The following is a 22,310-nucleotide window of genomic DNA, read 5'->3' on the forward strand; positions in this document are numbered from 1 at the left end:
AATGCAGAAGATAGAGAGAAAATGAAAGATGTTCCCTATGCTTCAGCCAAAGGCTCTATCATGTATGCAATGCTGTGTACCAGACCTGATGTGTGTCTTGCTATAAGTCTAGTAGGGAGGTACCAAAGTAATCCAGGAGTGGATCATTGGACAGCGGTCAAGAACATCCTGAAATACCTGAAAAGGACTAAGGATATTTTTCTCATATATGGAGGTGACAAAGAGCTCATCGTAAATGGTTACGTTGATGCAAGCTTTGACACTGATCCAGACGATTCTAAATCGCAAACCGGATATGTGTTTCCATTAAACGGTGGAGCTATTAGTTGGTGCAGTTCTAAACAAAGCGTTATGGCGGGATCTACATGTGAAGCGGAGTACATAGCTGCTTCGGAAGCAGCAAACGAAGGAGTCTGGATGAAGGAGTTCATATCCGATCTAGGTGTCATACCTAGTGCATCGGGTCCAATGAAAATCTTTTGTGACAATACTGGTGCAATTGCCTTGGCAAAGGAATCCAGATTTCACAAGAGAACCAAGCACATCAAGAGACGCTTCAATTCCATCCGGGATCTAGTCCAGGTGGGAGACATAGAGATTTGCAAGATACATACGGATCTGAATGTAGCAGACCCGTTGACTAAGCCTCTTCCATGAGCAAAACATGATCAACACCAAAGCTCTATGGGTGTTAGAATAATTACTGTGTAATCTAGATTATTGACTCTAGTGCAAGTGGGAGACTGAAGGAAATATGCCCTAGAGGCAATAATAATGTTATTATTTTATTTCCTTATATCATGATAAATGTTTATTATTCATGCTAGAATTGTATTATCCGGAAACATAATACTTGTGTGAATACATAGACAAACCAAACGTCACTAGTATGCCTCTACTTGACTAGCTCGTTAATCGAAGATGGTTATGTTTCCTAACCATAGACATGTGTTGTCATTTGATTAATGGGATCACATCATTAGGAGAATGATGTGATTGACATGACCCATTCCATTAGCTTAGCACCCGATCGTTTAGTATGTTGCTATTACTTTCTTCATGACTTATACATGTTCCTATGACTATGAGATTATGCAACTCCCGTTTACCGGAGGAACACTTTGTGTGCTACCAAACGTCACAACGTAACTGGGTGATTATAAAGGAGCTCTACAGGTGTCTCCAAAGGTGAATGTTGGGTTGGCGTATTTCGAGATTAGGATTTGTCACTCCGATTGTCGGAGAGGTATCTCTGGGCCCTCTCGGTAATGCACATCACATAAGCCTTGCAAGCATTACAACTAATGAGTTAGTTGCAAGATAATGTTTTACGAAACGAGTAAAGAGACTTGCCGGTAACGAGATTGAACTAGGTATTGAGATACCGACGATCGAATCTCGGGCAAGTAACATACTGATGACAAAGGGAACAACGTATGTTGTTATGCGGTCTGACCGGTAAAGATCTTCGTAGAATATGTAGGAGCCAATATGAGAATCCAGGTTCCGCTATTGGTTATTGACCAAAGACGTGTCTCGGTCATGTCTACATTGTTCTCGAACCCGTAGGGTCCGCACGCTTAAGGTTTCGATGACAGTTATAATATGAGTTTATAAGTTTTGATGTACCGAAGTTAGTTCGGAGTCCCGGATGTGATCACGGACATGATGAGGAGTCTCAAAATGGTCAAGACATAAAGATTGATATATTGGACGGCTATATTCGGACACCGGAAGTGTTCCGGGTGATTTCGTAGAAAACCGGAGAGCCGGAGGGTTACCAGAACCCCCCGGGAGAAGTAATGGGCCATATGGGCCTTAGTGGAGAGAGAGAGGGGCAGCCAAAGGTGGGCCACACGCCTCCTCCCCCCTGGTCCGAATTGGACTAGGAGAGGGGGCGGCTCCCCCCTTTCCTTCTCCCTCCCCACTTCTTTCCCCCTCCTAGTAGGAGTCCTACTCCTACTAGGAGGAGGACTCCTCCTTGGCGCGCCATAGGGGCCGGCCGGCCTCCTCCCCTTGATCCTTTATATACGGGGGCACCCCTAGACACAAGTTGATCCACGTGATCATATTCTTAGCCGTGTGCGGTGCCCCCTTCCACCATAATCCTCGATAATATTGTAGTGGTGCTTAGGCGAAGCCCTGCGACGGTAGTACATCAAGATCGTCACCACGCCGTCGTGCTGACGGAACTCTTCCCCGACACTTTGCTGGATCGGAGTCCGGGGATCGTCATCGAGCTGAACGTGTGCTAGAACTCGGAGGTGCCGTAGTTTCGGTGCTTGATCGGTCGGGCCGTGAAGACGTACGACTACATCAACCGCGTTGTGCTAACGCTTCCGCTGTCGGTCTACAAGGGTACGTAGATCACACTCTTCCCTCATTGCTATGCATCACCATGATCTTGCATGTGCGTAGGAATTTTTTGAAATTACTACGTTCCCCAATAGTCCTACGGACTAAAGCCCTCCGGTTTATATAGACACTGCAGAAGGCTAGGGTTACACAAACTCGGTTACAAAGGAGGAGATATACATATCCGTATTGCCTAGCTTGCCTTCCACGCCAAGTAGAGTCCCATCCGGACACGGCACGAAGTCTTCAATCTTGTATCTTCATAGTCCAACAGTCCGGCCAAAGGATATAGTCCGGCTGTTCGGAGACCCCCTAATCCAGGACTCCCTCAGTAGCCCCTGAACCAGGCTTCAATGATGATGAGTTCGGCGCGCAGTGTTGTCTTCGGCATTGCAAGGCGGGTTCCCCTTCGAATACACCACGGAAGAGTTTGAATACAAGGATAGTGTCCGACCCTGCAAAATAAGTTCCACATACCACCATAGAGAGAATAATATTTCCACAAATCTAATCTGCTGACATGTTTCGGTGGCATGACATCGCGCCACGGCCCGGTAATTATTTGAACCGTTTTTCTTTAACCAGCCCCGCACATAACGCGAGGCGGTTTCTTGACACGTCTTGTCAAAAAAGAAATCGTGTTCCCTTTATTATGGGATTCTCATTAATACGAACGTGGGTAACCCAACCATGCCTAGGACTCCTAGATTTTAGGCAAGTCCCAAACGGCCACGAGGAGGACGCTTGATATTCACCCTCTTTATAAAGGGACAAGGCTTTTACTTTTTTCCCTCCCGTGCTCAATCGAATCCTTCCCCCACCTCGAGTTCTAACACCCAAAGCCCAGGTCAGGTGCTTTGGATCTTCAATCATGTCCGGATCCAGCCTTCAAGGCCGGTGGATGCCTTCCTCCGTCACGAAGGAGGATATCAAGAAGTTGAGGGAGGCCAGATATCTGACCGCTAAAATTTCGCATAGGCTGCCCGCCCGAGGGTAGGTCGTCCCTACTCCCGAACCCAACGAGAGCGTTGTGTTCGTCTCCCACTTCCTCCGAGGACTAGGCCTCGCTCTGGATCCCTTTGTTAGGGGTCTTATGTTCTATTACGGGCTGGATTTTCACGATCTGGCCCCGGATTCCCTTCTTCACATCTCGTCATTTATTGTCGTTTGTGAGGCCTTCCTCCGCATTACCCCTCACTTCGGCCTGTGGCTCAAGACCTTCGATGTGAAGCCGAAGATGGTCGAGGGGCAGTACGCAGCGTGCGGAGGTGCTCTAATAAGCAAAATTGCTAACGCTCCATGGCCAAAGGGTTCCTTTCCAGAGGTATCCGGATTGTGGCAACAGGAGTGGTTTTACGTCACAGCTCCCCGAAGTGCCAAGTGGGTAGCTGCCCCCACCTTTCGCTCGGGCCCTCCACCACAACTGATGTCATGGATCAGTAGGGGGCTGAGCTGGGGTCCAGCCAAGGACGTGCCAATACTGCAGAGCCGTATCCGAGATCTCTTCGAGGGAGATTTCAGTCTAGTTATGGTAATGCAAGTTATGCTGGTTCGTCGGGTCCAGCCTTGCAAACGCCGGCCCCTTCGCATGTGGGAATTCAACCCGGAAGGACTGCGCACTATTCAGAATTTCCTCGGCATGACGCACAAGGAGATGTACAAACCGTTCTTCAGACCCCAAATAGAGTGTCGGGACACTACCGAGGACGTGGGCCTGAGCAGCAACCACACCGCTGCCCAAGTAAGTAATCCCATGGCCGAACACGCTGTCCTTTTACTTATCATGACATCATTCTGAAGAATTGCTCTTTGAGTAGGACTGGATAACAAAGGCGAAGATGATCCGATGTTTGGCCCCCCTTCCTGAAGGCTTGGACAATCCGGTGCTGGAAAAGGTGCTCGAGCCAGCACCTTGCTTGGTGCCCTCAAAGGAAGATGAAGGGGGGAATAAAGAGGGTGAAAGCGGGCCTCCATCACTACCTATTCCAACCGAGGGAATGAGTGCCTGTGCAAGGGAGGATAACCAAGGGGAAGAATCTGACATTCTCTCTCCCCGGGGAAGGAAGAGGACTACCTCTGAAGATCCGGAAACCAAGGTTTCCAAACGGGAGAAGAAATCTCCGCTAGAGGGTCCTGCCTCGGAGGGTGTTCTTGCCGCACAATGTACGCATGGGGATCAGCCCTCTAACGAGCTGTAAGTAATCAAAAAGTACTTAATAGTGAAGATATCCTACCTTACTTCTGAGGAAAATGACCGAAGCATTTATCTTGTAGTTCGGATCTTAGCCCTTCTCAGCAGAGCTCGTCTTCAGGGGATCTTCTTCCAGAGATGATGGAGAGCGAAATGCCTCCCCCTGCCACACCGCCTCACGAGGTGGGCGACCCCGAGGTGTCGTCGCGGAGGGTTTCTCCTGATCCGGCAAGGCCAGAAGGTAATCCTATGGCCACCCGAAGTCCCCAGTATCTGGCCCTTGAAGAGAGGAATCAAAAGAGTCCGGCACCATCTAGTATGCGGTCGGACGTACTGAGGGATCTGCTAGAGCGAGCGACTATCTCAGAAGAGCACCGTACGTTGATGGGTACGGTGATTGAAAGGATTTCGTCCGCCGAAAGCGGGTTGCATGAAGTCTTTATGAGTCTACTGACGGGTTTTGAGGTACGTGAAATGATGTGCATTTTTGATAGTACCGCACATTTTTAGGTGTGCCCTATGTAGATAGTAGCCCCTGAGACTCCGGTTGTCGTCGAGAACGGCGGCAAACAGAGGATCATAGTCCCAGGTAATAACCAGACCGCCTTTATGTGCAGGTGGTTGAAGCTCCGGTGGCTAGCCGGACTGATGGGTTTGCCGAACTAAAGCGGCAACTAGATGCGGCAGATGCCAACATCGTGCTTGTTAACAAGCGGCTTGACGAGGCACAGTGTAGGTGATTTTTCTGGTGAATGTCACAAAGTAAGAGCAGCATGATGTCAGTATCTTTAATATGTTGTGACTGCAGACGGAGCTGCCACCATGGAGACCCTTTGGGCGGAGCTTGCCCGAGCCAAGGAGCAAGCAAGGAGTAGTAATGCGGCCGCTTTAAAGGCGGCCGAAGAGTTAAGGGCCGAACAGGCCGCACATTGCGAGAGCAAAGAAAAAGTTGCCAAGATGGCCGTGGAGTTAAAAGATGCTGCTGACCGTTACCGGCTTCTTGAAGAAGAAAACCGGGTGAAGGCGACGGACCTGGAGAAGGCCCGGGTGGCTGCCAAGGAGGCCTGCTCCAAAATTAGAGCGACGAAGGAGGAGCTAAATCAAGCTACGGATATTGTTTCCGGGAAGCCCTTCTTGTTGCGGACTAAGTTCGGAGATCCGAAATATGCTCCTCTGGACCGGCTATGGAGTTCTGCGGATGAGTACATGGATTTGGCTGCAAGTGCTGCAGATGCGACCGAGTACTTCAAGGATCAGAAGGGTCCTGAAGTGGAGAAGCTGTTCTGGTCATAGTTTCACGCTTCAGTCCATCCGCTGTTGCTGAATGAGCGATTGACCGGTTGGGCCGAGCTCCATAGATTGTCCGGACTGGCCATGAGGTCCGTTGTGGATCATTTGTGGCCAGGAGGGCCAAGGATGAATAGCTACTTTAGCTTAGTGCAACAACTCCTTGGCGTTGTGCCACGCATCGATGCTGTGAAGAGGTCGGCGTGCATAGAAGGCTCGCGGATGGCCCTTGCCCGTGTCAAAACATACTGGGCGGAGATGGATGCCACCACTGTTGCGGCACAGGGTTCGGCCATATTGGCCGAGTGGCTGCCGAGCACTACTTTGAAGAGGTTCTTGAAGGCGCTTGTTCAATAGAGGCTCAGTGCTCAAAGAATATTATGTTTGAGTGACATGTATTCCCATTGTAAAAACAATGTTTTATTGAATTTATCAAGGTCGTATTTATACTTTTGCCCAAAAGTGCCATGATGCCTCCTGTGCGGCCGTTTATGTATATATGTATATAACCTGAAAGATTGCAGTCGTCGGCTTCGGCCCCCACGCATATAATGCGGGGGTGTTCGCAGAAGACGCATGTTCACACTTGATCCAACGTCTTGGTCCGTTAAGGAGGTGATAGCGTAGCAAACTAGGCAACCAGACTATAATGCTTTAACACTTTCACTTAGCCAGAGGGGTTTGACAGTGGGGCTACTATATAGCCCCTGGTGGCTCCGCACTCATCCGAATTCAGGGTGCGTACATGCCTGGCCGGGAAACAGCCCTTCGTTAAAGCAGAGGAATCCCGAAGATTCCGCTAGGTCATCGAGTGGTTGACCAGTCTCACGCTATATCATGACAGTCAGTTTTTGGCTTTCTCTACTGAGGTGCTCATCCGTGTGAACCAGGGCACAATCGCAGTAGTTCTCCTGGTGCCGCCTTAGCTGATAGAGCGGAATGTAAGGCAGAAAAACACAGGAGCCGGGCAAACCCAACATTTGACCAAAGACATGATTCGGAGCTGATGCATATAAGGCCAAACTCGCGACGCCGAACACTCCCTAAGGTATTCGGTCTTTATGGTGGAAACCGGGCTTAAGCAGTGCCCTTTGTAATAAGCCCCTGGTGTCCAGGTACGTGCAATGTTCTGACGTGGCCACATGCCAATACGTCAGCATCCTTCTCAATTGTACTGAGAATCCGGGGGATGTGTATCAACAAGAGACAGTAAAAAAGGTTTACGCAGGGTCTTAATCTAAAAAGAATCCTTGGAACGGGTCCCTGCTGCACGTCTGCGCCTGTGTCTCCGTTGTGCCGTATCCTGGACGAGTGTAGCACGATGGTCATCTATAAAAGAGAGGAACTTAGCTGAAAAGTTGTCGTGCAAAAAGGTAGGTTAAATAAACTATGTACAGTTCAAGATGAGTAAAGTTGAGCCTGATTGCCACTTGTTTGCGTGTGTTGAGCCCCTTGTATTGTAATAGGGGTATAGCCATCAAACCTGTATCAATTACGTATAACTGCGCCGGACTCGTCTAACCGCGTCCGTGGTCTTAACGACCTGTCAGATGCTTAAGTTGGTGAGGCTGTTTAGTGTGTGGCTGCCAAGGCAGCCGCACGGTCTTCCGCACGCAAGGAGCGCTCAATATTTCCATTTACTGTAATGATGCCGTGTGGACTGGGCATCTTAAGCATGAGAGAAGCATAATGTGGTATTGCGTTAAAGCGAGCGAAAACTTCACGTCCGAGTAGTGCTTGATAGCCACTTTGGAATGGAGCGATGCGGAAGGTCAACTTTTTGCTGCGGAAGTTATCGGGAAAGCCGAATATAACCTCCAGTAGCAGGGAGCCCGTGCAATGGGCTTCTGGGCCTGGCGTTACTCCTTTAAAGGTAGTATTGCTATGGCTAATTTTTACTGGGTCTATCCCCATGTTGCGGACTGTGTCCTGATATATCAGGCTTAAATTGCTGCCGCCGTCCATCAGGACTCGTGTGAAGTGGCATCCGTCAATTATTGGGTATAATACCAAGGCAGCCCATCCTGCACGCCGGATACTTGCCGAGTAATCCCGATGGTCAAAGGTGATCGGTTGGTACGACTAGCGGCAGAACTCCGCGGTGATAGGCCCTGGGGCATGTGTCTCTGGGAGTGCCGCGTTGTTTCTCCCCTTTATCACGTGTAACACGTTGACTGTTTTGACTTCTGGTGGGAATTTCTTCTGTTCCCCAGTGCTTTGCTTGCGAGGCTCGTCCTCGTCTTCGCTTGGTGTATCCTGCCCCTCATGTTCGGCGTTGAGCTTGACGGACTGCTTGAAGACCCAACATTCTCTATGGGTATGGTTTGCAGGTTTATCGAGGGTGCTATGGATCTGACATATTTGGTCCAGAATCTTGTTTAGGCTGGACAGTTCATCTCTATTGCCTTTGGGGGGGGCTTTTGCTGACCTGGCCGAGAGCTTTTGAATCCGGCGTTTACTGCCGTGCTCTTCGGGCTGTCTTCTTTATTCCGGCGATTGTTTTTGCTGCGTCGTGATTTCCCTTTTCTGTACCTGACTTTGGATGTACTTGGGTCGCTGGTGCTGCATCGGGCCAACCAGCTGTCCTCGCCCGCACAAAAGCGGGTCATGAGGCTTGTTAATGCTGCCATTGTTCTTGGCTTTTCTTGGCCGAGGTGTCTAGCAAGCCATTCGTCTCGAACGCTGTGCTTGAAGGCTGCTAAGGCTTCTGCAGACTATTTGGTTTATCGGGGGTGCTATGGATCTGACTATTTCGGGCTGACTCTCCGGGCTGTTGAGTTATATGACTCAAATCGTCTGCATCCGGTGGTCGGACATAAGTCCCTTGAAAATTTGCCCGAAAAGCGTCTTCGAGCTCTTCCCAGCTTCCAATGGAGTTTTTGGGGAGGCTTTTAAGCCAGTGCCGAGCTAGCCCTTTGAGCTTGAGGGGTAAGTACTTGATGGCGTGGAGATCGTCTCCTCGAGCCATGTGGATATGGAGGATGTAGTCCTCAATCCATACCCCAGGGTCTGTCGTTCCGTCGTACGCCTCTATGTTTACGGGTTTGAATCCCTCTGGAAATTCATGGTCCAGCACCTCATCGGTGAAACATAGGGGGTGTGCGGCACCCTGTATTTGGGTGTACCATGGTGTTCGGATGTTTGTTGTGTTGCATTGCATGCTGGAGCGCGCTTGCGTGGCCTGTATATGGATCTGGTTGCGCCGTCCTTTTGATGTGAGCCCTCGTGTGGATCGTGTACTGGTTTATGCGCGGCGCCGTTTGCCGCTCTATGTTGGTCACGAGGTCGTCTATCCGACTGGATGGCCGTTTTGCTTTTTAATTGCGGGGGATCTAAGGCCTCCTCATCGAATCCAGGTAGCAACTTTCGCTTCGGGTAGCTCTTGGTGTGGCGATTACCGCCGTACTTCGCTGTAGTGTTGAGTACTTCACTCCATCTGATTCTGAGTGTGTCTTGTGCAGCCTTGAGCCGTTGCTTCTGCTTTTTCAGACTCCTCGCAGTGGCAACAAGCCTTTGATGGGCATTCTGTTGCTCCGGGTGCTTGTCCGGTGTGATGTCGTCCGGACTGTTATCTTCGACGGAGTCGGGTTGTTCGGTTTGATTCTTCGTGTTGTCGTGGTTGGGCGATGGTTCACCCTGCTCTAACGCTGGGTCTATATGATCATTGTTTCTGCCGAGGCGGGATTTGGAGCGGTGCCTACGCCGCCACTTTGACTGCTTCTCGAGGGAACAACCCTTCGCTGCGTCCTTCCATTCCCCGTTGTCGTTTTCTTTTGGTGTGTCCACCACATATACATCATATGATGAAGTGGGCGTCCAGTGCCCTGTGGGCAGTGGTTCCTGTTCGTCTCCGGCATCGTTGTCCATACCGTCGATGTCTTCGGAGTCGAAGTCGAGCATCTCGGTCGAATCGTCGACAGTGGCTACTAAGTGGGTGGTGGGTGGGCGGCGAATTTCTTCGTCATCCGCATCCCAATCCTGCCCAACATAGTTCGGCCAGGACTCTCCTGATAGGGAGAGAGACCTTAATGAGTTCAGTATGTCACCGAAAGGCAAGTGCTGAAAGATATCCGCGGAGGTGAACTCCATGATCGGCGCCCGGTCGGATTCGACAGGCACGGGCGCAGGCGGTTCGGAGTCCGTGGCCATGGAAGAATCTGGTAGTTCGGCGTCACGGCTCCCATGAAGGGTAAGGTCGATCCTCGGCTCGATCGCCGCTGAGAATGCGGCCTCCGTGGCAGGGTCTATCCACCCGTCCATGGATGGCGCAATTGGCTCCGAATTGAGGGTCGGGGCGGTTGGTGGTGCGGTCTCGTGAACACTTTCCGATGGTAGAGCTAAATCATGCTCATCGCGACCGTGCGGCTCACTCGGCAAGGGCTCGAATCCGTCAAAGATCAAGTCTCCGCGGATGTCGACCGTGTAGTTTAAGATTCCAAACCCGACCTGGTGGCCAGGGGCGTAACTCTCGATCTGCTCCAGATGGCCAAGCGAGTTGGCCCGCAGTGTGAAGCCGCCGAATACAAAGATCTGTCCGGGGAGAAAAGTCTCACCCTGGACTTCATCACTATCGATGATCGAAGGATCCATCAAGCCTAACGGTGACGACATAGAGGAACTCCCAATGAAAGCACCAATGTCGGTGTCAAAACCGGCGGATCTCGGGTAGGGGGTCCCAAACTGTGCGTCTAAGGCAGATGGTAACAGGAGGCAGGGGACACGATGTTTTACCCAGGTCCGGGCCCTCTTTATGGAGGTAAAACCCTACGTCCTGCTTGATTATTCTTGATAATATGAGTAGTACAAGAGTTGATCTACCACGAGATCGGAGAGGCTAAACCCTAGAAGCTAGCCTATGGTATGATTGTATGTTGTCTTACGGACTAAAGCCCTCCGGTTTATATAGACACCGGAGGAGGCTAGGGTTACACAAAGTCGGTTACAAAGGAGGAGATATACATATCCATATTGCCTAGCTTGCCTTCCACGCCAAGTAGAGTCCCATCCGGACACGGGACGAAGTCTTCAATCTCGTATCTTCATAGTCCAACAGTCCGGCCAAAGGATATAGTCCGGCTGTCCGGAGACCCCCTAATCCAGGACTCCCTCAGGCGTCGTCCATGCATACAGCATGCCGGTGCCTCAGGCACCAGCACTGAGTCTTCCCATACCGCGTACCCCGGCTCATCAGGCATATTATGTCGCATCGCAGCCGTATGGAGGGTACCCCCCACCACACATCGGCGGAGAATTCCCTTCTTCTGCACCGTAGCTGACAGACACATACAGCTTCCCCATGGTGTCTCCATCACCGCCGCGCTGCCTCCGACACCGTGGGACCTAGCGCTTCTCGCCGCGCTGCACACCGCTCCTTCGCCCAACAAATATACCGGCGGTGGCGACTGGTACATGGACACTGGGCTACTGCTCACATGTTCGCTCATCCTGGTAATCTTAACTCCTTTTATCCCGTCACCAGCGCCACCTGCTGATGAGGACATGCACCTAGGGTAGGGTTCTAGGCCTGACCTATATGCCCCACCCAAGGACATTGCACAAGAGGCCATTGTCGGTGTCAAAACCGGCCGATCTCGTGTAGGGGTCCCAAACTATGCGTCTGAGGATCGAGGGTAACAAGGGACAAGTGGGACACAATATTTACCCAGGTTCAGGCCCTCTTAATGGAGGTAAAACCCTACATCCTACTTGATTCTATTTGATGAGTATAGGGGTTACAAGAGTTGATCTACCTCGAGATCGTAATGGCTAAACCCTAGCTGTCTAGCCTATGAGAATTCTGATAGCCTCTATGGACTAAACCCTCCGGTTTATATACACACCAGGGGGGCCTAGGTTTGTACAGAGTCGGTTTATGGGGGAAGGAAACAACATATCCGGACAACAATCTTGCCGTCCACGCATATAGGAGTCCTACCCGGACACGGGGAAAGTCTTCTGCTTGTATCTTCACAGCCCATCAGTCCGGCCCATATCGAATAGCTCAGACACCCGAGGACCCCCTAATCCAGACCTCCCTCAGTAGCCCCCAAACTGGCATTCAAATGACGATGTAGTATCCGGCTTATGTCTTCAGCTTTTGCAAGGTTGGTTCTTCATTATACATTGGGTGGATAATAGTCCGGCCCTGGATTCCTTGCTCTACCTTTATGACTCCTTCTCCATCGCCTCGATTTCCATGTGTTGGGCGAATGCGAACGTTCCATAATAATTTTTACCAAAAATAAAACCTCGAGCCACACGGGGACGACGCTTATATAAAGAGGTTAGATCCCCAAGTGCCATCCACACCGTGCAGAAAACATCAAGACTAGCCACTTCAAAACTTCAAAAACATGGCCAATGCCCCAGGCTCTTGTTCGCGCCCCCATGGACCTGAAGAGGGCGATTGATAGAGCTGTTCAGTGTCTCATCTTCAGTTGAGTCGACTCTAGACACAGCGATATCACCCCCTCACAGATCTAGTCTATGTACGAGCGGGATTGGCTTCGATCGGCAACGATGTACTGGCTGAAAATTTCCCCAACCCCAATGAGGAGAGGGTGTGCTTCGTTTCTTTCCTCTTGCGGGGCTTAAGATTTCCAATCCATCCGTTCCTCAGGGGTCTATTGGAGTTTTACGGCATCCAGCTGCACAACCTTACCCTAGGTTCGATTCTGCACATCACAGGCTTCGTTGCTCTCTGCGAACTGTTTCTGGGCTACGAGGCCCATTTCGAACTATGGAGGAAGTTCTTTTGCCTCGTCCCCCGCCATCGAGGGGGCTCTATATTTGAAGTGGTCGGCACCGAAGTATAGTGTATAGCCGGATCAGGCTATCCTATTGGAACTCCCAAAGATGTATCTCCCGAATTGGTCTTCAGAGTGCTTTATATTGATGATGTCCCACTTCCGGACCCAGTTCGGCGCGGCCTCCCCGAATTTTCTAGTGCTCCTCTGAAGAATTTTCTAGTGCTCCTGTAAATAATTGACGTCCCCTAAGTCCCAAGGAGGAAGACAATGCGGAAATAAAAAGGTTGGTCAGCAAGGGCAGATTACTAGCTCATACCGAGCTCTCAAAAATCAAAGTCATGGCCATTGCAATAAAATGATGTATCCAGCCTCTTCAGTCCATAGTAACTCCTTTATGGTGCTACAATGGAGAAGATGACGCATCTCATTACAGACGTAAGGGTCCGGACACCTCGGCCGAACTGGCCATGATCCTGGCCGATCTATATATGGGGGAAAAACAAGACTTCCTCCGTTTAAACTGCCGAGAAGGTTATTCCATGTACAACCCCATTGAATGGGTAAGATTTTGATTATTAGTGCTGCTTTGACTACTATCGTGGCACACTAATCAAAATTGTTTTTTGTTGTCTTAAAACAGTCATGGAGGAAGATGATCGAGGACGTTCACTGTCCCGCCCCACAGCCAGAGGATCATAATCGTGCCGAAGACCCTGTCTTCTGCGAGGATCCGAATAAATACATAGAGTTTGATGATGGAGTATTTTATCAGGCGAGCCTTGACGGCTCGGAAGTGGCTATCATGGTGAATTACCCGCGCCTTTAACCCTTCTCCATTGTAGGTATTCAAAGAGATTTCTTAGAAAGAGGTCCCTACTTGCACTTTATGCATTATACTAAACTGTACTTCATAGGATTGGCGCTCGTCAGGCCGCACTCCCTCAAGAGCGGCCTCTACGCAGGGTAATTGTTCAAAACAAAAGGAAACCGGGAGTGTTGTAGAGCCCCCTTCGTCTTCAAAGAGGTATGTCCGTTGATATGTGCCAAAGCATGAGCTCGGATTGTTAAATTTCCCTTCTACCTTTGTTTCAGGAGGAGCACGCGACAGATAGTGGAAAAATGCCCTGCTAGCCGAATGTCAGCCAATTCGGTGCTAGACTCATCAACCAGGACCACGGTTGATGTAGTGCTAGATCCGCCTCCTCATGAGGATTCGGATGACGTATCCGTCACGAATTCCGAGGTGGACATCATAATGAATCACCGTCGACTGAAAGATGCCATGCATGCTCCAGCTTTTTCTGAGTAGGAATTTATCGCACTCAGCGTCGTGGATGCATATATCTGAGCTGCTCGAGACGGACTTGCTGGAGTTACCGAACTGTTCTCAAAGGATATGGAGGTAAGAGTTTATGCGAATTTAATAGATATATGCCAGTAGCCCCCGAGACTTGAAGCGGTGAGGCCAACCGATTTAAGGATCGATATGACCTGCAGGTTCTCAAGGAGAAGAACAGTGCGCTGTCCCAGGAACTGAAAATAAACCAGACACAGCTGAATGCCGTCACCGCAGAACTTGCAGAGGTGAAAAAGGCCACAATGACCACTGGTGAGAATAATAAACACGAGGAGGAAAAAGACAAATAATCCAAAGAGATAAAGAGCTTAAAGGCTCAAGTATCGGCCGCACGAAAAGAGAATGAGAAGTTGAAAGGCGGCATTTTCGGTATGACTTTTAGAACCATCAGAGAGACTCATATTATTCCATCATTCAAAATGTCCTAACTCCGTTGCTACAGTTCTACTAACTGGTCGTCCTAAATAATAAGTATCTGTATTTCGAGGCGACGTGCTTAAGGAGCTGTCCGTGGTGCATGAGTGGGCCCGGAAAGCCATGAGAAGTATGGCCAAGGCTTTATGGCCATCCGATATCCCTCCAGAAAGTATGGAAGGTTTGGCGAGGCTATTCAAAGGTGCCCGGCGCCACTTTGAGCTATGGAAGGCGTCTGCATGTCATGAAGGCGCACGAGAAGCCTGGGCGAAGGTGAAAACACGCTATACCAAGCCAGATCCGAACCATATGGCCCGAGTTGGGCCGCGGGGACCAGACGGGAAAGAGATTCTGGTTAACTTGGTGTATGACCAAGTAATGATAGCTGCTAAGTATTCGCAAGAACACTATAGTTTAGACAGTCTTATAGATGGTATAGATAAGGAGTAGGCATTTGATTCAATGTATCCATGTACTTTATGATCAACCTTATCTCCAGCCGAACATGTCAAAAAAATTTCATCGCAGGCCTTCGGCTTTAACCTCCGAACCAGGAAGGTAGAGTGTTTCCGGATATTATGTAGGAGTACAAAAAATATGCACTATGGGAAACCAGGCAATCCGGCCATATTGCTCAAACAGACCAATTTTTGTTCAAGGAGTTATGTTATATTACTTATTTATCGTAAGGAACATCTTCCAAGGAAACTAGTTCCATTAGGGGTTCCTTTCCTTGGGTTGGCATGCTTAATTACGCATGCCTAGGCTTTGATCCGAATTACGGGGAGCCAACCCCGTATATTTTCCCTTATGAGAAGAGTTACAGAAATGTATACATTATGTCGTTGCTTGCCGACCAGTTATTCCCTTAAGAACGCTAGCTTTCGGCTTCACCCGTCTGAGGTACAGGTCCGGATTACCCGGTTGTAACAATCGTAGAGGTGCTCCCTTTACACCCTAGCCGAACAATCGGGAGCGTATGGAATAAACACAGGTGCAAGGCAACCCAGCTTGGCAAAAACTTAAGTCATAGAGGTGCATATAATGGCGAAAAGTGTATATGACAAATGACATATTCAATGTAAGCTCCAAGCTTTTAATAATAAGCTTCGTCAAAGAAGCCACCCAGTCATAGTGGGTTGTATACATTTAAAGATGTGTACCCCTAATAGTTCGGCATATCCGAACATACACTGGGAAGGATATTGGAAAAAAGGTAAGAGGAGAGAAAGAGAGGGAAAACAAAAGGACGAAGAATAGGATGTGGCCGAATTATGCGTAGAATCTTCGGAGCCGAGCAACGTTCCAAGGGTTCGGCTCGAGGCGATTGTACAATGCATTACGAAGGCGATAGGCTCCTCCTGTAAGAACTTCATCTATGATGAAGGGGACCTCCCATTTTGGTTTGAGCTTATCCTTCTTCTTCTCGAGGAGGCGTAGAACAAGTTCGTCAACATTATAAGTCTTGGCCCGCACTTCTCTGCTTTGGTATCTCCTAGCCTGTTGTTGATAAAATGTGGAACGGGCTCGTGTGATATCGCGCTCCTCTTCAAGGTCGTCTAGGTCGTCCTGCCGATCGAGCTCAGCCTCTCTCTCTTCATACATGCGTACTCGAGGTGAGTCATGAATAATGTCGTAGGGCAAGACAGCTTCTGCGTCGTACACCATGAAAAAAGGTGTGTATCCGGTCATGCGGTTAGGCGTAGTCCGCAACCCACAGAGCACGGAATCGAGTTCCTCAAACCAATGCTTATCTGACTCCTGTAGGGAGCGCACCAGTCTGGGCTTAATGCTTCTCATTATTAGGCCGTTGGCCCGTTCGACCTGATCGTTAGTTTGAGTGTGGTAGACAGATGCATAATCGAGCTTAATGCCCAAGTTAGCACACCTGTTTTTTTACCTCATCGGCTGTGAAATTGGAGCCATTATCAGTGATGATGTTGTGTGGGACACCATAACGGTGTACCACGCTAGATATAAAGTCGATCACTGGCCCTGCTTCAGCCCTTTTCACTGGTTTGGCCCCTATCCACTTAGTGAATTTGTCCACCATGACCAGTTAATATTTCTTTTTGTGGCTCCCCCCTTTAAGAGGTCTGACCATGTCTAGCCCCCAGACCGCAAAAGGCCACATGATAGGGATTGTTCGTAGGGCAGTGGGAGGCATGTGATTTTGATTGGCGAAGAGCTGGCATCCTATGCAACATTGCACAAGGGCTTGTGCGTCTGCTCGGGCCGTCGGCCAGAAGAAACCTGTCCGGAAGGCCTTGCTTACAAGGGCCCGAGCTGCGGCATGATGGCCGCCCAGACCAACATGTATTTCAGCCAAAAGTTGTTATCCCTCCTCTTCGAAGATGCACCTTTGGAGGACTCTAGTGGTCCTTTTCTTGTACAGTTCGCCTTCATGAACTTTATAGGCCTTAGAACATCAAACTACGCGACGGGCCTCATTTTGATCATCAGGAAGTTCCTGCCTATTAAGGTAGGCCAGGAAGGGTTCGGTCCATAGATCAATAACGGCCATGATTTCATGAGTAGAGGGTGTTACTTCGGTATCCGAACCCCCGATGATACTTGTATCTTGTTCGGCTGCCGGGGGTGTTATGAGGGCCGGACTATTTTTTTTTGCTCTCGTCCTGGCACACCACGGATGGATTAAAGAGCCTTTCCATAAAGGTATTAGGCAGGACGGGATCGCACTTGGCACCCATTCGAGCAAGGATGTCCACTGCCTAGTTACTGTCTCGAGCAACATGATGAAACTCGAGCCCCTCGAATCGAGCTGATATTTTTAGTACGCCGTTTCGATATGCCGCCATTTTGGGATCTTTTACATCGAAATCTCCATTTATCTGGGATATGGCGAGGTTTGAATCACCTCGCACCTCTAGGTGTTGTATGCCCATCAAGACAGCCATTCGGATACCATGTAGGAGTGCCTTGTATTCGACTGCGTTGTTGGAGTCCGTATACATGATCTAAAGCACATAGCGGATTGTGTCCCCTATTGGGGATGTCAAGATGACACCGGCTCCCAGTCCGGCTAACATTTTATAGCCATCGAAGTACATGATCCAGTTGGAGTATGTATTGTACTCTTTAGGGAGCTCGGCTTCTGTCCACTCGACGACAAAGTCGGTCAGCACCTGAGATTTAATAGCTCGGCGCGGCTTGTATGTTATTTCAAATGGTAAGAGCTCGATGGCCCATTTGGCTATGCGGCCGGTGGCATCCCGATTATTTATGATGTCGTTGAGTGGTACTTCGGATGCCACCGTGATCAAACACTCTTGAAAATAGTGTCACAGCTATCGGGATGCCATAAAGACCGCATAAGCTATCTTCTGATAGTGAGGGTATCGGGATTTTCATGTTGTATGGACCGCTGATACATAGTATATTGGTTTCTGGATGGGGAATTTGTGTCCCTCTTCCTCTCGCTCGACGACGAGTACGACGCTCACTACCTAGTGAGTCGTGGATATATAGAGCAACATAGGCTCGCCAACACCTGGGGCCGCTAGGATTGGGTTGCCTGCTAACAAGGTTTTTATTTCTTCCAATCTGGCTATAGCCACGACCGTCCATTCGAAGTGGTCGGTGGATCGGAGCAGTTGATAAAGTGGTAACGCCTTTTCTCCCAATCTAAAGATGAAGCGGCTCAAGGCTGCCACGCACCCTGCTAGTTTTTGGACCCGCTTTAAGTCTATTTGCATGACCAAGTGAGGGCTCGGATTTTGGCTGGGTTCGCTTTGATTCTTCTATTGGAAACAATGAACCCGAGCAATTTTCCGGCTGGAACACTGAAAACACATTTTTCCGGATTAAGCCGTATGTCATATATTTGGAGGTTGTCAAATGTGAGGCAGAGATCGTCCACCGGTGATTCGACGTGTTTAGTCTTGATGACCACGTCGTCCACATATGCTTCCACTGTCTTGCCGATTTGTTTTTCTAGACATGTTCATGCGTTGGTAAGTGGCACCGACGTTTTTAAGCCCGAAGGGCATAGTGTTGAAACAAAAAGGCCCGTATGGGGTAATAAATGCCATTGCGGCCTGGTCGGACCCCTTCATCTTAATCTGATGGTATCTAGAGTAAGCATCAAGGAAAGACAATGAGTCATGTCCGCGGTTGCATCAATAATTTGGTCAATGCAGGGCAGCGGGAAAGGGTCCTTAGGGCAAGCCTTATTGAGGTCTTTGAAATCGACACAAAGGCACCATGATTTATCCTTCTTCTGCACCATGACCAAGTTGGCTAGCCAGTCCGGGTGCTTGATTTCTCTGATGAACCCGGCCTCGAGTAGTTTGGCTAGCTCCTCCCCCCTAGCTTGTTGTTTGGGTTCGGAAAAGCGCTGCAACATTTGCTTGACTGGTTTGAACCCCTTGAATATATTGAGACTATGTTCGGCCAGCTTGCGTGGAATTTCGGGCATGTCCGAAGGGTGCCAGGCAAAGATGTCCCGATTTCCCCGCAGGATCGCCCATAGGGCGGCATCGACCGTTGGATCCAGCTGTGCTCCAATGGACGCTGTTTGTTAGGATCCGTCGGGTGCACTTGAAATTTAACTATTTCATCTGCTGGTTTGAAAGAGGTTGATTTGGGCCTCTTATTGAGGATCACATCATCTTTGTCCACCATGGACCGCAGGGTGGTTAGTTGTTTGGCCGCGAGGGCTTTGGATAGTGCCTCAAGGGCCAAGGATGCAGTTTTGTTTTCAGCGCAGAGTGCTGTTTCTGGATCACTGGTGATAGGGATTACTCCGTTTGGCCCTGGTATTTTAAGCTTCATGTACCCGTAATGGGGTATAGCTTGGAAGCGTGCGAAGGCGTCCCACCCTAACAGGACGTGATATCTGTTGTCTAAAGGGGCCACGTGGAAGAGCAACTCTTCGGACCTGTAATTCTCATACGTGCCGAATACTACATCAAGTTTTATTTCCCCCGAGCATCATGCTTCTCGACTGCGGATGATGCCTCAAAAGGTGGTACTGCTTTGCTAGATGCGGGTTTTGTCAATTTGCATTTTGTCAAGCGTGTCCTCATAGATGAGGTTTAGTCCGTTGCCACCGTCCATGAGCACTTTGGTGAGTCGAAAGCCATCCACAATTGGGTTTAAGACCAAGGCGGCTGGTGCTTGGACTGATCGGGCCCTTGGTTCGTCATCCACGGTGAAAGTTATGGCTGCGTCATTCCAAGGGCTCATTGCGGTTACTTGGTTGATTTCGGCGAGGTCGCGGAGCGCCCTTTTACGCCGATTATTTGAAGAGAAGGTCTCGAAGACCGTAAAGACATTAAGATCATCATCCTCCGAAGAATGCCACTCTGGGGTAATGTTGGTGAGGATAGCCTTACCACTTTTAGCCACTTGCGGGAGTACCCAACATGCCTGCAGGATGTGAGTTGGTTCAGTGCTCAGCGTCACATGTATTTGGCAGGGTTTGTCGATGAGTTCATCTAGAACTGTTCTGTGCCCGGGAGGGGTTTGTTTTTCTTGCTAATGGGCTTATGATTGGATGCCATGTAGGGGTGTATCCGTTTTGCCCATGTGGCGGACCGCTTAAAGGTAGCAGGTTCTAGCTAGGCTTTCTGGGCCTTCCATGTGCTTTCCATCGCATAGTTCTTCTGTACTAAGTGTGATAATTCCGTGAAGGTCTGTATGTGACGGCGGTTGAGGATCGGAATTCCCTCGTCCGTACAATTACGATAGAAAACCAAAACTGCTTCGCCATCGCAACAATCTTTGATTTTGTCTTTAACAAGGAGGAATCTGGCCCAGAAGTGATGGACCGTTTCCTGAGGTTGATGTCGTACATAAGGTCACATATGTCTGGACGACCTGAATTACTTGGAGAGTATTTATTGTGGTGGGTGGGTGGGTTAAAACCTGAATCCTGACCCAAGATTGCATCTGAAGCTTGAAAAATCTCCGAGGACATCGGTTCAGGTCCGAGAGGATCCGAGTGTTTTATGGGCTCTATGTCCAACCCTGAGTTCGGAGGACGTGAAGTCTCATCCTGAGGGAGGGTGTCTGGCTATAGGGGATCGGAGATCCAGACATAGCTGGTTTTAACTTAGGGGAAGAAGTGTTTTCGGCTCGTTCCTCGACGACCGCTACCAGATGGGTGATCGGTGGGGACTTGATTTCCCTCTGATCAGGTTTGAACCCGATTCAATCATAGTCCGTTGCAAGCCCCAGGGCGGCGATGCGATCTAGCAACTCGTTCAAGGATGAGATATCCGTCGGATCCATCTTTTCGGAGTGTTCGAGGCCGATGCGGAGGTGATGTTTGGCGATAGTTGGGGCCGACATTGGCTTAACGGCCGTGCGTGCGCCCATGGTGAAACCGCGGAGCTGGAGGACCTGTCCTGAAGTTAGGTTCCTTCCAAAAGTGATATCATCATTGACGACAAGGCGAACCATCGATCCTTCTATCGACAACACAATGGAACTCTCAATGAAAGCACCAATGTTTACCTAGGCGGCAGCGGAAGTGATGAACAGTCACATGGCGAAGACAAGTACTACCCGTGGGCTCTCACTTCGTAGCAAAGAGAAGAGCTACGACACAGAGAAGAACAAGCTCTCCAGACCCCCATCATTGGGAAGACCGCCGAGGCTCAGGCTTTGGAGGCTGCACGTGTAGCCACTCCAGCTGCATGTGTAGCCACTCTGGCTGAACGCACACGCTTGGAGAATCTCCAAAAGTCACTCGACGACCGCGCTCGAAGAGAGATCCCAAGTTCCAGTCGACAGCAGCGACAATTGTTTCCGACTGGATCTCGAGATGAGTGTCAGGTATACCACACTCCGATTCAGAATGTTGCGGCAACAGCTCGTATTGCAGATTCAATCCAGCCGTCCTGTTCCGGGTCTGGTAGAGGCCTACAGAAGATTCGAGCGCTACTCAGGGCAACCGGAGAGAAGAATTCGGTTGTTTCTCAGTCACGCAATAGGATCCACAGCAAGTCTGTTATGGTAGACATAGTTCAGTCAGCCCACAACCCAAGATTGCCTCCGCGGCGTGAAGATTGTGGTTATCGCCAGGACTAGTACCTGGGTCGAGGCCATGGGCAGTTTGATCCTCGATCACCGTAATGACCGTCGTCGAGTGCCTACACCCCCTCCGAGGGGTGGTTCGTACATGCCCCGTCGGTATGACGAAAGGTGCCCGTTCGATGATGAGCGGAGAATTTCAGTCGACCTTCGAGTGCCTGGATTTGATGCAAGGTCACTCCTCGTGTAAGGTCTAGTGGACAGAGGCAGAGCTAACTGAGAAGGTTTGGACAGAGATCGTCCGAGCGGAAGCAGAGCTTTCATCTCTCGACCCGAGTGTTTCAGTAGAGCCATTCGAGCTGCCGAGGTTCCCCCCCAACTTCAGATTGGCGGCTAGAGTGAGAAAGTTTATTGGTGAGTCAAAGCCTGACACGTGGTTAGAAGACTACCGAGTGGATGTCTAGATCGGTGGAGGCAACGATGAAGTGGCCATGAAGCATTTACCCCTGACGCTTGAGGGCTCGGCCAGGGCGTGGTTGAACCAGTTGGCTTCTGCTAGCATAAACTGTTGGGAAGATCTGCCTTGAGTGTTTATCAAGACCTTTGAAGGCACATGCAAGTGACCTGCTGGTCTGACTGAGTTGCAACACTGTGTCCAGAAGCCAAGTGAAACTTTGAGAGGTTACATCCAGCATTGGACTACACTTCACCATGTGGTGGAGAATGTTTCAGAACATCAAGCAGTTTGCGCTATCGAGGGAAGCGTTAGATACAGAGAGCTCATTCTGAAGTTTGGTCGCTCTAGGGCCATGACTCTGAACCGAATGATGGAGATAGCCACTCGGTACGTGAATGGCGAAGAAGAAGACCGACTCCGTAATGGCAAAGGGAAGGCTGTCGACCCCGACACTGGGGTGGAAATCCCAGTCGGAAACACAAGCGCAAAGCTGAAGCCGCA

At 49.8% G+C, this 22,310-nt stretch overlaps 1 protein-coding gene across 1 annotated transcript in view; it reads left to right on the forward strand.

Moving 5' to 3' along the window:
* Positions 1–22,310, forward strand: part of LOC125507608 — a 44,841-nt gene that overhangs the window by 16,520 nt on the left and 6,011 nt on the right. The window lies entirely within an intron of this gene.

The sequence above is a fragment of the Triticum urartu genome, chromosome 5 (assembly GCF_003073215.2).
Source record: "Triticum urartu cultivar G1812 chromosome 5, Tu2.1, whole genome shotgun sequence".
NCBI lineage: Eukaryota > Viridiplantae > Streptophyta > Magnoliopsida > Poales > Poaceae > Triticum > Triticum urartu.